The 17,486-nt window shown below is 37.8% G+C and overlaps 1 long non-coding RNA gene across 1 annotated transcript in view; it reads left to right on the plus strand.

Annotated features, from left to right (window-relative positions):
* LOC138990428 (uncharacterized) overlaps positions 1-17,486 on the plus strand; it is a 92,656-nt gene that overhangs the window by 41,455 nt on the left and 33,715 nt on the right. Inside the window, exon 2 of the long non-coding RNA XR_011466529.1 lies at positions 15,097-15,159. This is a non-coding gene — a long non-coding RNA (uncharacterized lncRNA). The remainder of the gene's footprint in view (positions 1-15,096; positions 15,160-17,486) is intronic.

Raw genomic sequence — 17,486 nt, forward strand, 5'->3', positions numbered from 1 at the left:
TGGATGGCATCACAAACTCAGTGGACTTGAGTTTGAGTAAGCTCTGGGAGTTGGTGATGGATAGGGAAGCTTGGTGTGCTGCAGTGCATGAGTTGTATAGAGTTGGACATGACTAAGCGACTGAAATGAATGGATCATTCATTTACCAATTAGTTCTTCATTCCTCCTCACCTAGTGAAATCTGCCAATAGAATAGAATATCACATCTCTTAGGACAAGGCCAGTCACAGCAATGCATAAATGAAAAGATTAGCAGAAAGGACCTCAAATCACATTAATGGAATGACCTGTTAGTTTTCATTGCTAATGTACCAGATTCATAGCATTTTTGTCATCTATTCTTGTTAAAAGTAATAAATAGAAATTGTGAAGTCCCTGTACATCTCTAAAGAAAACTATTCATCCTTAAACAGAAAAATTATTAGAAAGATGACAAATATAAGCATTCCAGCACTATTCTTAGAAAATATGTGTCTGGCATCTGTTATTCATGATTATTTTAATTTTATGTATATGTTCAGACTGCATTAGATGTGCCATTATAAATACTGGGTTAGGCAAAAAGTTTGTTCAAGTTTTTTTTTTCCCTGTAGGTTTTTATCTCAGTAGCATTTCCAGGAGCAAGTAAATTTTGCCAAGAAGCTGGCAAGATCAGGGCCTGCATCTACAAAAACACTGGAGATCTCAGATTAATTTATCCATACATTTTATTCCTGAAAGTTAAAGTGAAAGTCACTGTTGTGTCCAGCTCTTGGCAACCCCATGGAATAGTCCCTGGCATTTTCCAGGCCAGAAAACTGGAGTGAATAGCCATTCACTTCTCCAGGAGATCTTCCCAACCCAGGGATCAAGCCCAGGTCTCCCATATTGCAGGCAGATTCTTTACCAGCTGAGTCACCAGGAAAGCCCAGGAAGACTGGAGTGGTTAGCCTATCCCTTCTCCAGCAGATCTTCCCAACAAAGAAATTGAACCAGGGTCTCCTGCATTGCAGGTGGATTCTTTACCAGCTGAGCTACCAGGGAAGCCTACATTTTGTTCCCAAGACATACTTAATAATAGAAAGGAAACAAGCATTTTTAATAAAAATATAAGAGATTTATATGTAGTTTATACCTCAGTTTCATTATGAAGTAAATTCAAACATCTGTTGATTGCCAGCTCCCAAAATATAAATGAAATAATTAATTGAAAAGTCAAAGCTGAGATTATTGCTTATCATAGTAAAGAAGAATTCTACCTTCATAGAATCTTATCAGGGATATATGTAGGGAAGGAAGTACAAAGACAATATACTGATATTTTGAAGTTTCTTCTAAGGCAGATGTTTCAAATGTGGAGACTTGGTAAGGACTGGGTAAGGATCATGATATAGGAGTTTAAAATTGGTGGACAAATCACTGGCCTTTCCAAGGTGAAAAGAAATTTATGTGAATGACTTGCATCCAAGTAACCAAGTTGGTCTATGCAAGGAATGGTGCCATATTTAGGGTTCAGGGTTGGTTTCTGTTACTGGAAGATTTGACATTCAGTAGCATCCTAGTTAAATCAGCTTTTATAAGTAGGAGCCCATGGTATTAAACCCACGTATAGCAGCAATCTCTGTCAATGTGGTTGGTCTGTACATGCATTGACTGTGCCAGTTCCATGGTGACAGATGAATAAAGATTGGCTAATGTCAACCATTAGTCTCCAACAACTGTGGTGTTGGAGAAGACTCTTGAGAGTCCCTTGGACTGCAAGGAGATCCAACCAGTCCATTCTGAAGGAGATCAGCCCTGGGATTTCTTTGGAAGGAATGATGTTAAAGCTGAAACTCCAGTCCTTTGGCCACCTCATGCGAAGAGTTGATTCATTGGAAAAGACTCTGATGCTGGGAGGGATTGGGGGCAGGAGGAGAAGGGGACGACAGAGGATGAGATGGCTGGATGGCATCACTGACTCAATGGGCGTGAGTCTGAGTGAACTCCGGGAGTTGGTGATGGACAGGGAGGCCTGGTGTGCTGCGATTCATGGGGTCACAAAGAGTTGGACACGACTGAGCGACTGAACTGAACTGAACTGAATATCAACCAGCCAAGCTTTTTGTTTGTTTGGCTATTTAGTGTCTCTTTCACAATGAATTTTGTTGTTGTTTTAGTCACTCAGCATGTCTGACTCTTTTGTGATCCCATGTACTGTAGACTGCCAAACTTCTCGATCCATGGGATTTCCCAGGCAAGAATACTGGAGTGTGTTGCTGTTTCCTTCTCTGGTGGATCTTCCTGACTGAGGGATCAAATCCAGATCTCCTTTACAGTGAATATATTTTGGTAAATGTTAATGTGTGATACAGAAATCTTCACACTCTATGTCTCCAACAAAATATCTATCCACATACTTCTACCCTAGAAATTTTGGTCCCTAATTTTCTATTCCCTTTTCTTCCAGACCACTCACAAAAGACCCAGGCTGTTGATGACTGCCCAGAAATTTATATATACTTTCACCTCAAATCACTTCTTCTACATTAAGTGGATGACCAGATATAATACAACTCTGTCCGTTGTCCCACAAGGTCACCCATGTGACTATACTACAGCTGCTATCCATTTTTGGCCTGTATGAATGCAAGAAAACATATATGTGAACCAAGTTTGTACTTCTTCATTCTCCTTTAGCTGGTTGCCCTGGTAGCTCAGATGGTAAAGAATCTGCATGTGATACAGGAGACCTAAGTTTGATCCCTGCCTCATGAAGATTCCCCAGAGAAGGGAATGGCAACACATTCCAGTGTTCTTGCCTGGGAAATCCCATATACAGAGGAGCCTGGTGGGCTACAGTCCATGGAGTCACAAAGAGCAACTGAGCAACTAACCCTTTCACTTTCACCTTAGACTATAGATAAGAAGAAAAGGAAAGACTGTGCCACTATAGGAATGCATGATATGGGAATTCTGTTCACCTGCTCATGTAGTTTATTTGTGTCTTCTGGTCCTACTCACATACCCTGCTATTCAGTTCAGTTCAGTTCAGTCGCTCAATCATGTCTGACTCTTTGCGAACCCATGAATCACAGCACACCAGGCCTCCCTGTCCAACACCAACTCCCAGAGTTCACTCAAACTCATGTCCATCAAGTCAGTGATGCCATCCAGCCATCTCATCCTCTGTCGTCCCCTTCTCCTCCTGCCCCCAATCCCTCCCAGCATCAGAGTCTTTTCCAATGAATCAACTCTTCGCATGAGGTGGCCAAAGGACTGGAGTTTCAGCTTTAACATCATTCCTTCCAAAGAAATCCCAGGGCTGATCTCCTTCAGAATGGACTGGTTGGATCTCCTTGCAGTCCAAAGGACTCTCAAAAGAGTCTTCTCCAACACCACAGTTCAAAAGCATCAATTCTTTGGCACTCAGCTTTCTTTACAGTCCAACTCTCACATCCATACATGACCACTGAAAAACCATAGCCTTGACTAGACGGACCTTTGCTGGCAAAGTAATATCTCTGCTTTTCAATATGATATCTATTTTGGCTTAGAATAAAACCAAATGCACCTCACAAAGGGCATTTCTGGATACACAGTCTAGTATTTTGTCTCTACTAAGACCTACTAACAGGCCAGGAGCTGTTTTTCAGAGAATAAAATTCCTTACTGTAATGATTGGCATAATCTTGCTGTAAACCCCAGGAGTCTGCATTGTAATTCTCCCACTGAGGTTTTTCTATCAAAATACTCAGCATCTTTTCCCACCACTGACATATCCAACAGCTTAGGTGTGGCAGATTGTATGGCCCTAGCATCAGGACTTCGTGTGTAGGTGCTTTGACCTACTGCTGAGCCCTTTTCTACTCCAGGCCGGACTCAAATCTGACAACTTTACATTTCATCCACTATTCCTAGGTGTGGAACATGTCACCTCCACAATAAAAAGAAGCTTATAAGGTGCTGTGCTTCTTCTGAACACATGATGTTACACAACCATCAAATTTTGGCATTGCAGATGGTTAAAGAACATCATCAATGGCATTGGGAATTGTGAGTTTTTGACATTTTTGTAGGGCCAGAGACCAGCAAGAAATAGAGGGAAGAATGCTGTATATGAGTTCAGAATCTACACTTTCAATATTTGCAAGATGTTATTCTAAGTGTGGGCACATTTGTTGCCACCTATTATGTCTAGTATGTTATAGGGGGCCCAAAGAATGATCAAGATATTTAATATCCATTTGTAAAATTAGATACAAAAGCCTCAGCTGGTTCTGAAATTAGACCTGAGGAGTGTGTGTGTGTGTGTGTGTGAGGGAGTGTGTGTGTGAGAGAAAGAAAGAGAGTGTGAGAGAGAAAGAGGGAAAGAAACTTTTAGCAGAAAATAGCGTCGGTTTCATCAGGAAGACAATGATTCTTTGTAGACTAAAAGGCAGTAGAACTTCAGTAGGAAATCCCATTCAGAAAGAAAAGCATAGTTTACTATTAGCTTTTGCTGCTCCTGATTTTCTTCTCCAACCCCCTGCCTCTCCCTAGCCCCTTATTCACTACCATCTGACCACTGATATTCTCAAATGTCGCAAAAGCACATATCACCTTTGACTTTCTCATCCTCTTGAACATGTGAGCAGTAAATATGGCATGGCATTAAGTAAGCCATTGCAGTAGGAAAGGAACTGAGCCAGCCTCTCCCAATAACAGTATAGATATCTGACTGTATACCAGTGCATTTATTTCTTATAGCCACTTTAACAAATTACTATCAATTTATAATACAAACTTCGTGGCTAAAAAGCAAGCAGACTTAATCTATCACTCTGGAAGTCAGAATCGAAAATCAATCTCATAGTCTAATGTCCAGGAGTCAGTGGGTTAGTTTGTCTTTGAGACTCTAGGTGACAGCCTGTTCCCGTGCCTGTGAGGGCTGCCTATCTCCTTGGTATTGCTTCCTTATGTGGCAAAGATATGGAAATATTTAGGGGCAACCATTCATTCTACAAGGCATTCCAGGTGGTGCTAGTGGTAAAGAATTTGCCTGCCAAAGCAGGAGACACAAGAGACGCAGATTCGATCCCTGGGTCAGAAAGATGCCCTGGAGTAGGAAACGCCACCCCATTCCAGTGTTCTTGCTTGCAAAATTCTATGGGCAGAGGAGCCTGGTGGCCTGCAGTCCATGGGTCTGCACAGCCAACACGATTGAGTGACTGAGCACACACCTTCAGTCTACTACAACCAGATGTGAGCAAAATTCTTCAATGAGCTCCTTCACTTACCTGGATTACAGTCTTTGCTAATAATATTTGATTCATCTGTAACCATTACTTCAGATTGAGACAGATGAATTCTAATTAAACACAAATCCTATAAATCAAAGGAAAGAAAACATGTGAAATGCTGGATATTATGAATAAATGAATATTTTAGAGATTACATCTTAGTCATCTTTCTAATTCATTGATTTCTAAGAGAAAAATGTAAAGAATGGAAATGAAGAGAACAGTTAGGAGTTGTTTTCCTCAAGCCATGAAATAAATCTTATGTATCATGAGCATTAAAATTTAGTAGCTAAACAAAAAATGCTTTATATCTTCTTTCCATTATTAGTAATCATTTTTCTGACTAATAATTTTATTTATCATTTATAATGTTCTCAAATAGTATGTGAACATGTATATTGTGCTAAGTACAGAAAGATTATTCTATTAATAGCATAAAATACAGATAAAGACAAAAAATACAGATAAAGACAGAAGATAAATTTATTTAAGAACATAAAATTAGAATATTAGATATCTTTAGAATTTTAAATAACATGAAATTTATATTTGAAATATTAGTGAAGTGCTCTCTAATAAGAAGACACCTTATAGTTTGCAGGTGGCACAGTGTTGAAGACCCCACTCCAGTACTCTTGCCTGGAAAATCCCATGGACAGAGGAGCCTGGTGGGCTGGAGTCCATGGGGTCGCAGAGTCGGACACGACTGCGCGACTTCATTTTCACTTTTCACTTTCATGCATTGTAGAAAGAAATGGCAACCCACTCCAGTGTTCTTGCCTGGAGAATCCCAGGGACGGGGGAGCCTGGTGGGCTGCTGTCTATGGGGTCGCACAGAGTCGGACACGACTGAAGTGACTTAGCAGCAGCAGCAGCAGCAGTGGTGAAGAATACACCTACTAATGCAAGATTCACAAGAGATGCTGGTTCCATCCCTGGGTCGGGAAGATCCCTTGGACAAGGAAATGGCAACTGACTCCAGTATCAGTCCTGCACAATGCAGCCTCTATTCTTCAAATTGCTTCAGTTTAGATAAAGCTTTTGCTAAAACTTGAATGTGAGAGTTGGACTGTGAAGACAGCTGAGCACCGAAGAATTGATACTTTTGAACTGTGGTGTTGGAGAAGACTCTTGAGAGTCCCTTGGACTGCAAGGAAATCCAACCAGTCCATTCTAAAGGAGATCAGTCCTGGGTGTTCATTGGAAGAACTGATATTAAAGCTGAAACTCCAGTACTTTGGTCACCTCATGCGAAGAGTTGCCTCACTGGAAAAGACTCTGATGCTGGGAAGGATCAGGGGCAGGAGGAGAAGTGGACGACAGAGGATGAGATGGCTGGATGGCATCACCGACTCGATGGACATGAGTTTGAGTAAACTCCGGGAGTTGGTGATGGACACGGAGGCCTGGCGTGCTGTGATTCATGGGGTCTCAAAGAGTTGGACACAACTGAGCGCCTGAACTGAACTGAATATGGTATCAGTTCTCTTGGGCTATTTGTAACAGGAGTAAGTATAGCATTGTTTTCAATCCCTTATGTGGAAAAAAAAAAAGTTCAAGTGTCCAGTGGGGCTGCCATTCATCATCTAGTAGGTACTAAAACAAGTGAGTGTAAATAAATAAGCAATAAGAAAAAAGGCTAACATAATATATACCTAAAGAAATAATACAGTCTTCAACATGACTTCCTGGAGATTTTACAAAGCACTGATTTAGTCTTTTGAAAGTTACCATTAACAACTTCACTGGGAAAATGCTAATCCCACCGTCTGGCAGATGGAATGCTAATGCTTTGGCAACTGGCGGGGAAGGATCTTCAACAAATTGCTTGTTACTTCACTGTGATTTCGAAACATCCTCTGGAGAATAACTGTCATTATACTCTTTAATGTTACATTATAACTCATAGATTCTGACACTGTTATTTAGCTGAAGCAGCGGGTTATTAGCCAAACTACTGTGAGTGTTTTTATCTCTCAGAGGATTCCAAAAAGCAAATTGATTAGTCAATAAGCTATGGCATGAGGACAGATCTCATTTCTCTATTGATGATTGACTCAACTATAAACTATTTTTGTTTATTTTTGTTCAAGTCGTTCCACTTACTTATATGCACATAATGAGTTGTCTATTTACCCAAACAGTGGCTCCAAGACATACCTTTTAAACCGTCTATTGGCAAAATATCAATATCCAATGAGCCGATTATTCAGGAGAAGCAGCTGTCTCAGTCAATCATCTAGCAGCTCTAACTTGTTGACATGTGTGACTGTGCCGGCTTCATACATTATTAGTGCATTCTGGTTTGCTCAATAATTCTTAAAATCAATTATGAATTCTGGAAATAGCAAAATAGAAGAGGGCATTATTGGGCAGCTGATAATTTGAGAGGGTATTTTAGGCAAATTCCAACTAATCACAATGTGAATACAATACAGAAAGGAAGGAAGGACAAGGAAGCTTCCAGATTAATGGACATAGCTGACGGTATGCTGGAGCCAGCTCCTACCAGCTTGTAAGAGCTAATTGTCAAATTTTTAGGCATTCTGTGAACAACTTTTTAAACATGCTGCTGCTGCTGCTGCTGCAAAGTCGCTTCAGTTGTGTCCGACTCTGTGCGACCCCACAGATGGCAGCCCACCAGGCTCCCCTGTCCCTGGGATTCTCCAGGCAAGAACACTGGAGTGGGTTGCCATTTCCTTCTCCAATGCATGAAAGTGAAAAGTGAAAGTGAAAGTGAAAGTCAGTCGTCATGTCCGACTCTTAGCGACCCCATGGACTGCAGCCTACCAGGCTCCTCTGCCCATGGGATTTTCCAGGCAAGAGTACTGGAGTGGGGTGCCATTGCCTTCTCCGCTTTTTAAACATAGCCATTATAAAAAAAATAAATTACATAAATTTACAATTAAATAAATTGTGCTAAAATTATAGTAATACTCAAAACTCATCACTTTCTAATGGTTTTAGTACATTTAGCTATTATATATACTCAAATTTATTTTTGTCTATAATGTCTATAAGCTGGAAATAATGTATAATGAATAGTGTTCAACTGTGTGTATGTCTTTCCCAACTCTGTTCAGTGATGACTCATGGATAGCTTAAAATTGTCCATAGTGAGTGGGTTTACACCGTGAAAATAAGCAAATGCCACAGTTTGCTGTCTAGATATTTGAAGATATTCATCATTCTATTGTAAATCTACAGTATCTATTCCAGATCTTGACAAGCAAGCATAGATTCAACCATGCTAAGTTGGCAAATACGTGAAAATTCTTAAATATCACAAGAATTAGAATGATCACCAGTTATATCACTGTTTACTTCATAAAATACTTTGAAAGATATTTAGATAAGTGCTTATTTATTTGAATACATATTCCAGAACTCTTCAAATGGCTGTAATTTTGTGTAATAAGTATTGAAAAATGAGTCCAACAAAAGGTAAAAGCTATACTTGGAAGACTGATAAAACTAAGCAAATTTCACAGAAGACAGTAGCACCAACCTGGTTTCGTAATGAGGAAATGTTCATTAAAATGATTCAGGCTAACTTACAGGATAACTTAAATGGCTAAAATTGATCATATAGAAATATCATTTGGAAAAATACTCTAATAAACACAGATACAGTTTTTCGAACATTGTTACTAAACTATCATTTTCTTTTTCAATAAACCAAATAATAGTTTTAAATGCTGTGCATTGAGCATGTACAAAAAGATACACATCTTCAAAATTCTCTTTGAATATTGTTCTATAAAATTTGATTTGTTTTAGCACCATTCAGGTTGTAAGCCTCTTAGTCATCATTTCTCTGTCTATAGCCTGGGAAAAAGAGAACTGTATTTGTGACTTGCTGTTAAGTTTAATTATCAACCTGCTCAGCAGAATTGCACTCATTGCCTTTCCCTTGAGGTGTAAAGTCCCTTGTTAAGTTAGCCTGCTCTGCCACTCCAAGGAACACTGTCACTTCCAACACTTCCCTGCCTTGATCTTCTAATAGTAGATTGCTCGATCATTTCTTAGCCACACTGCCGTCTCTACTTTGGCTTTCTTCAATTTCAAAATTAATTCTCAACAAACCTGGCCAATATTCTGGTGTTTGTTTCCTTCTAGGTAATTTTGTACATCAATAAAAATAACTGGTTAGGTGCCTGCTTTGTTACTAACAGAATTTTTACATTGTTCAGATGATTTGCTTATGCTTTGTTATGTAACATAATTGGTACAAACTAGAATTTATTTTGAAGAAGTTGAAAGGGTTCAAACTTTTTAAACATATAACTAAAATAGTAGATGTTTTTCAATAATAATAAAGAACTGCCCTCTAAAAATCTTTTAGAAATGGATTTTTTAAATGTATTTTATGTCTTTTGAAGTAACCAAAATAATTGTTAGATATTAATAATACGTGAATTTAATTCAGTTCTTTGAAAATAGAATAAAACTATTTCATCTCTCTCCCTTTTTTTCAAACCACAACAGAGTCTACCCTTCACAGAAGACTACTCTGTTTCAATGTAACCATTATTTTGAAACCAGATATAGGAATACAAAACAAATCTGTTTAGGATGGATTGTCAAAACAACATCTGGTTTTGACAGATTTTGCTTAAACTGCTAATTGTTCAGAATCTGAAAATACTTTCCTCTTAGTTGCCCTTTTTGTCCTTAGAAAAATTGAACTTTGCCGCTTTGTCATAAGTAAACAAACTCTTCTTTTATTCTAATCTTTTAAAATTTGAATTAATCCAAAAATTCTTAAACAGAAATAAAGGAACTCTAGGCCATAAATTCACTACGTAAGGATCTAAACTCTCTAGGTTCCCAATTTGGAAATCTGCTCTTCTTTCCCTCTGGATAAATCTAGTTAAGAAATTTGTGTATGTATGTGTATTTGTGTGTGTTCATTATTTTATATGTATGTCAATTTTAGCTTATTGAGATAAAAATATCAGATAGATATTGTATTATTTTATTTCCATACCATAGCTTTTTTTTTTTTTTTACTCAATACTAATAAAACTATGTTGCTCACTGACAACATATGCAAAATTTGTATGTATTTAATTCTTTGAATCCATGAATATCTGGAGTAAATCAGTAGTGTATTATGTTTTTTCCTCATAGTAAAATGGACATAAACAGAGCTGTTATAGTGAACTAACTTTTTTTCTACTCAGTCATGTAAACTTGAAAGTAAGACAATAGAAGTTTCCCAAACTGAAATTAAAACAGAAAAATAATTTTTAAAAAAGTAGGTATCCAGACACTGTGAGACTTCAGAAGGTGTACCATATGTGTAATTATACTACTAGAAGGAAAAACAAAATATAACAAAGAAGTTGAATTATTTGATAAAGTTATGCCAAGAATGTTTTAAAATTGAGAGACAACAAGCCACAGATATAGAAAGTTCAGAGAACAGCAAGCAGTATAAAGACCAAAAAGTTCATATGTAGAATAGCATATTCAAACTAAATAAAACCAAAGAGAAAGAAATTCTTGAAAGAAGCCAAAGAAAAAATACAACTCCCCTAGAGACGAACAAGGATAAGATTTACAATGGACTTCTGCGGTATATGAAAAATATATTTCGCCATTGTCTCCAGTTTCTAGTAGACACCCCCTAAAGCCTCTGAAATGTCCTCAGTGATGGGAGTATCTTTTTATGCTAATGAGGTGACATATATATTATATATTCACACATATATGTGTGCATATTTGTATACTTGTATGAAGTGAAGTGAAAGTCACTTAGTCGTGTCTGACTCTTTGTGACCCCATGGACTATACAGTCCGTGGAATTCTCCAGGCCAGAATACTTAAGTGAGTAGCCTTTCCCTTCTCCAGGGGATCTTCCCAACCCTGGGATCAAACCCAGTCTCCCGCATTGCAGGCGGATTCTTTACCAGCTGAGTATACACATGTCTATGTAATTACATATGTATATTTTTTAACCAATCTTCTGTTAATTAAACACTTTATTCACATCTACTGTTTGCAACATGGAATTCATGAATATAATGAATGACAAGTGTTAATGAAGAATACATATATCTGAATAAACATAGGTTGTTAAATTATATACTTAGGAGTTTGTACATTTCTCCACCATTCATATGTTTTGAGAATCTTCTTTAGTAAGTTCTGCAGATAATTTATGATCAACACAAAATATCAAACTAATTATTGATACTATCAGGTGACAGTAAATAAGGTTACTTTTGATGCAAGGCTCCACAATGGGTTCAAATGACAAGTTCAAATAAAACTAAATGTGACTGTCTGGGAAAGGTGAATTTTACCTGTAAGATTTACTTTCAAAGTAGTCTGCCACAAGCTTTTCAAACTCACCCAAAAAGTAATTTTTAAGAGCAATCATATCAGAGTAGAAATAGGACATACTTTAGCAGTGTTTGCCAGACCACCTTCTCTGCTGCCATGCTTTTTGCATCCTCAATATTGGAGCCCCTAAACGTGTTTGTACTATATGATAAAGCCATTTATAAGAAGTGATCAACATAGGGACAAATAGACATCTGTCCACGCTGGACTGAACTCAAAATACATAAGTTACTACTTTGAGGTACCATGTGAAAGGAGCTGAGCAAGTTGATTAGAACAAAGAGAGTGAGTGTATTTTCTGAATCCTTAATAGGACTTTTCAGTTCATTACTCCAGACCCTACCTTCAGTTCATATCTGACTATGACAGTTCAGTCATATCTGACTCTTTGTGACCCCATGAATCACAGCACGCCAGGCCTCCCTGTCCATCACCATCTCCCGGAGTTCACTCAAACTTAGACCTGGCTAATCCCTATCTTCCAGTTCCATGATCACTGTAGACTGACTGTTTGTGTCCCCACAGAATTCATATGCTAAATTTTAATGCCCAAAGCAATGATATGTGCATGTGGAGCCTTGGGGAGATGATTAGGTCATGAAGCTGGAGCCCTTATGAAGGTGGTCCATGCCCTATAAAAAGACCCCATAATACTCTATTTTCCCTTCTACTATGTGCAATTATAGCAATAAGGTGACCATTTATGAACCAGAAAGTAGGGCCTCACCAGATACTCAATCTGTCAGAATGTTGATGTTGGACTTTGCAGCCTCTAAAACTGTGAGGAATAATTTTCTATTGTTTGCAAGCCTCCTGCAAAGTCTATGGTATTTGTTGCAAGTCTATGGTATTTGTATTGCAGCAGCCTTAATGTACTAAGAAAATGGATGATACAGCCCAGCATAACATAATAAATCCTTCCTTTACTGGTTTGTACAGTTCATGTTATTGATTTATTGCCAGTGTCTTGATTAATCTTCATGCTACATATTATTACTGTTCAAAATGTAATCCATGGTCAGGCACTTATCCATGAAGTATTTGTTTTTGTCAGTGATGACAAGGAGCATGCACCAGATTGTAAACCAGTTACTTCATTAAGCACAGTTTAGTTCAGCTGACTTAAAATATAGCAAAACTTTCTCAAAGAAGGAAGCAGTGAATTGATTTGTATTCCGACACAAAACTTCTTATCATCTTGCAAATCTATAAGAAACATCACATAAGGAAATTGAATTTAAAACTGTCCCACAAAGTAAAACCTAGGCCCAGATATTTACCTAATGAAGTCTACACAAAAAAAAAAAAAGAAAGAAAGAAAATAGTACCAATTCTTTCCAAATTCTTCCAGAAAAGAGAGAAAGAATACATCCAAACTCATTCTATGAGGTCAGCATTACCTTGATAATAAAAGTCAGACTAACATGTTATGAGAAAATAAAACTATATAGATTGTTGATTAGTATAGATGCAAAAATTCTCAACAAACCATTAGCAAAAATTCAGCAACACAGAAAAAGGATTATAAACCACAATGATCAAGTGATATTTCTCCCAGTTACACAGGCCCATTTAAGATCCAAAATAACAATGTATATGTGTGTTGTGTGTGTGTTAGTCGCTCAATTGTGTCTGACTCTTTGCGACCCCATGACCACAGCCCACCAGGTTCCTCCATCCATGGAATTCTCCAGGCAAGAGTACTGGAGTGGGTTGCCATTTCCTTCTCCAGGGAACAATGTGTGTAATACCGCCATATTGACAGAATAAAGAGCAAAACCCCGTATACATTTCAATAAATGTAGAAAATATTCAACAGAATTCTGGACCCATTTATGATAAACTCACAGAAAACTAGAAACAGAATAGAATTTTCTCAGCCTTATAAAGGGCATCTATTAAAAAGTTAAGGTAATATAATATTTGATGATGGTAAATGAGCTAATGTTTTCCCCTTGACACTGGGAAGGAACAAAGCTTGGAGGTACCCTCTCACCATTTTAATCAACATTGTGCCAGGATTTCTAGTCAGCACAATGAGTCAAGAAAAAGAAATTAAAAAATGCATCTAGATTGTAAAGGAAGTAATGCTGTTTTTATTCAAGGATGACATGATCTTTTATGCAGGAAACCTTAAAAGGATCTGTGTAAACTTTCCTCTGAATCACACAGAAACACAGCATCTGCAACTACCAAAAATATAAATTTAGCAAGTTTGTAGGAAGGTCAGTATACAAACTAATTATAATTCATTTACTTAGAGTAACATTATAAGTTACTACTGATGACATTGTTCAAAATAGTTTTTCCAAGCAAGATGTAAAAATTAACTGGTCATTCTGTCATCTACTATTTCCAAAGAAATTTCATATGGTATATTTGGGGATATTCTGCAATCATGAAGTTTAAGCCATGCATATAGTATGCTAGTTTTGTTTGTACAACTTTTATAAAATTACATTTTTTTGCCATAAGTAATATAGTAGCTAAAGAAATAAAAACAAAATAAAGGATAAGTTATTATTTCAAGTATAGTAATAGTATTTACCATTAACTATAATTTTAGAAGGTCCTGCTGAAATTTTCACTTTGGTCTATAAAAAAAGTTTATAATTTTTATATTTTGAGAGCTAGCAGTTTTATTTTTGTTATTATTAGAGCATCTAGAATCAATGTAGGGGTTATAAGGAAGATATTTGGGGATGAATTATTTTCTGCCACCATACATACCTATCCAGTGTCAGAAACCTTCATGGGCATAATTTGGCTCAGCAACTTTATGCAAGAATCAGCCTTTATTTGGAGAGAATACAGCCCAATTTCCTCTATTGCTGAGGAAAATTTTACCCAATAATGAATCAAATAAAATTGCATATCTTTGAATCTGGTGCAAACAAAATGTTAAAATAATGTAATAATTCTATATTAAGTAAGTTTTAAATTAAAAGGGAAAGATAACTCATAAAGATAATATTTTAAATTGTATCTAATAAATTTTGCAAATGATAATACTTTTGGATAAGTGAGAGTTCTATCGATTCCATTAATTCAATATTTAATTAACTGTTGCTGATTTTCTAGGATATTCTAGGCATTGAATTAGTGCTTGGGATACAGAAATGAAGAAGATAGAGTTTTTGCAATTAGAGCATTCTCAATCCATGTGAAAAGTTATGAAAGAAAATCTGTACCTATAATGCCATACAATAAATACTGTACTATATGAATGAATTAAACATGACTGGAGCAAAAGTAATATTTAATATCCTTGGACAGAATATCCAGGAAGTTCTAGCAATAATTAAGCATTAAGAAAGCAATAGGTAGGTATATGCAGAGAAAGACTATTTGCAGGGAGCAAAATTCAGAAAGTTGAGTAAATAACCACACTCCCTCCAACCCTTTAAATGAGGCTCACCTATACACCCATTGGCTCAAAATGCTGATTTACAGAAACCAACTCATTTTTATAGTCATCAAATTATGCCTTACTTATGTATTTCAGGTGGTTCCTGCTGCTATACTCTTCTTGTCTGTGGCCTCTTCCTCAATCTCACTTCTGGCTGAGGTATGTAAATTATTCAATAATTTGCTTTCCTCATACTACTCACCTTGTCTAAAGAAATTTGGCTCCTGAAGACCCAAACCCTAACATTTAACACTCTTCCAAAGTTTGTCTCAGTTCCCCTGTAAGAAAAGTGGTGGTTGAAGGAATGGGCATGGGAGAGTAGAGGACACTTAGGGAATTACAGGCAAGGCAGGATATTTGACTGGAAAAATAAAGGAATGAGGGGCTATACCAGGAGGTGAAGTGGGTAAGAGAGATCAAAAAAAGATATCAGAAGTCATTTAGTTCATTATATGGAGTTTGAACTTAATTCTAAATGAAATGTGACTGGGTTAAAGAAAAAGAAAATACATATGTCATGCTGAGGAATATGATATTTGGACTTGTGTTTCTGGAAGATCACATGTTGGATACTCATGGAGAAGTATTAAGGGAGGAAGAATATATTGCAGTAGATAGAGAAAGATGATATAAGAAAGTAAATTGAAGAATTAGCATTGAGATTGAGAAAAGAAACTAGAATTTAGTGTTAATCTCAATTTCTAGAGAATTATCACTGGGATTCACCTTTTTTCTCCTCTCATCGTGTTTCCTATTTTTCTACCCATTACCATACTTGAGATTCAAGGATGGCCTAACAATGGTGGCCACATACAAATGTGAATTCTTGGCTAAAAATTCTGCTTCTGGCTTTTACTCCATATGTCACCTAGCTATACCCTGACCTGGGCAATATAGAACCCCAAGAATGCCTTTCAACATTTCTCCCTTAGTCTAGGGTGAAGTGAAAGTGTTAGTCACTCAGTCATGTCTGACTCTGTGGGACTCCATGGACTGTAGCCCACCAGGCTCCTCTGTCCAAGGGATTCTCTAGGCAAGAATACTAGAGTGGGTAGCCATTCCCTTCTCCAGGGGATCTCCCCCAACCCAGGGATCGAAACTGGGTCTCCATTGCAGGCAGATTCTTTACCGTCTGAGCCACCATCATCCTCAATATTCCCAATCTGTATTTCATATCCACAGCTACAATTGAATCACATCCCTTGAACTTATTTTCCTCTACACACATGCCTTGGTTTCCATATTTCTAGCATTTGTGATCCTTAGAATTTACTTTCCTCTACACACCTGCCTTTGAACTGTGATGTTGGAAAAGAGTCTTGAGAGTCCCTTGGACTGCAAGGAGATCCAACCAGTCCATCCTAAAGGAGATCATTCCTGAATATGCATTGGGAAGACTGATGCCAAAGCTGAAACTCCAATACTTTGGCCACCAGATACGAAGAACTGATTCACAGGAAAAGACACTGATGCTGAGAAAGATGAAGGCAGTAGGGGAAGGGACGACAGATGATGAGATGGTTGGGTGACATCACCGACTCAATGGACATGAGTTTGAGCAAGTTATGGGAGTTGGTGATAGACAGGGAAGCCTGGGGTGCTGCAGTCCATGCAGTTGCAAAGGGTCGGACGTGACTGAGTGACTGAACTGAGCTGACACACCTGTCTTGGTTTCCATATTTCAAGGATTGGTGAACATAACTTATTACTGATATTTTGCTCTATTTTGTTTCTCCATTTGTTTCACTAAAACTTGAGTAATACCTTTAGGAAGAATATTTTGGAAGCAAATCCAGAATCCCCTGGTTTCTTTTATGTCTAGAGAGATTTATGTTTTATTTTCACACTAAGTTTAACAGAGTTTGGAATTCTAGGTTCAAAATTTTTTTCCCTTAGAAATTAGAAGATATCCACTTGATACTCTAGTATGCATCTGTGGCTGATGCCTATCTAAACTGTTCAGTTCAGTTCAATTGCTCAATCATGTCCAACTCTTTGTGACCCCATGAACCGCAGCACACCAGGTCTCCCTGTCCATCACCAACTCCCAGAGTCCACCCAAACCCATGTCCATTGACTCGGTGATGCCATCCAACCATCTCATCCTCTGTCATCCCCTTCTCCTCCTGCCCTCAATCCCTCCCAGCATCAGGGGGTTTTCAAGTGAGTCAGCTCTTGGCATCAGGTGGCCAAAGTATTGGAGTTTCAGCTTCAACATCAGTCCCTCCAATGAACACCCAGGACTGATCTCCTTTAGGATGGACTGGTTGGATTCCTTGCTGTCCAAGGGACTCTCAAGAGTCTTCTCCAACACCACAGTTCAAAAGCATCAATTCTTCAGCACTCAGCTTTCTTTATAGTCCAACTCTCACATATGTACATGACTACTGGGAAAACCATAGCCTTGACTAGACAGACCTTTGTTGGCAAAGTAATGTCTCTGCTTTTTAATATGCTGTCTAGGATCATAACTTTCCTTCCAAAGA

The sequence above is a fragment of the Bos mutus genome, chromosome 2 (genome assembly GCF_027580195.1).
Source record: "Bos mutus isolate GX-2022 chromosome 2, NWIPB_WYAK_1.1, whole genome shotgun sequence".
NCBI lineage: Eukaryota > Metazoa > Chordata > Mammalia > Artiodactyla > Bovidae > Bos > Bos mutus.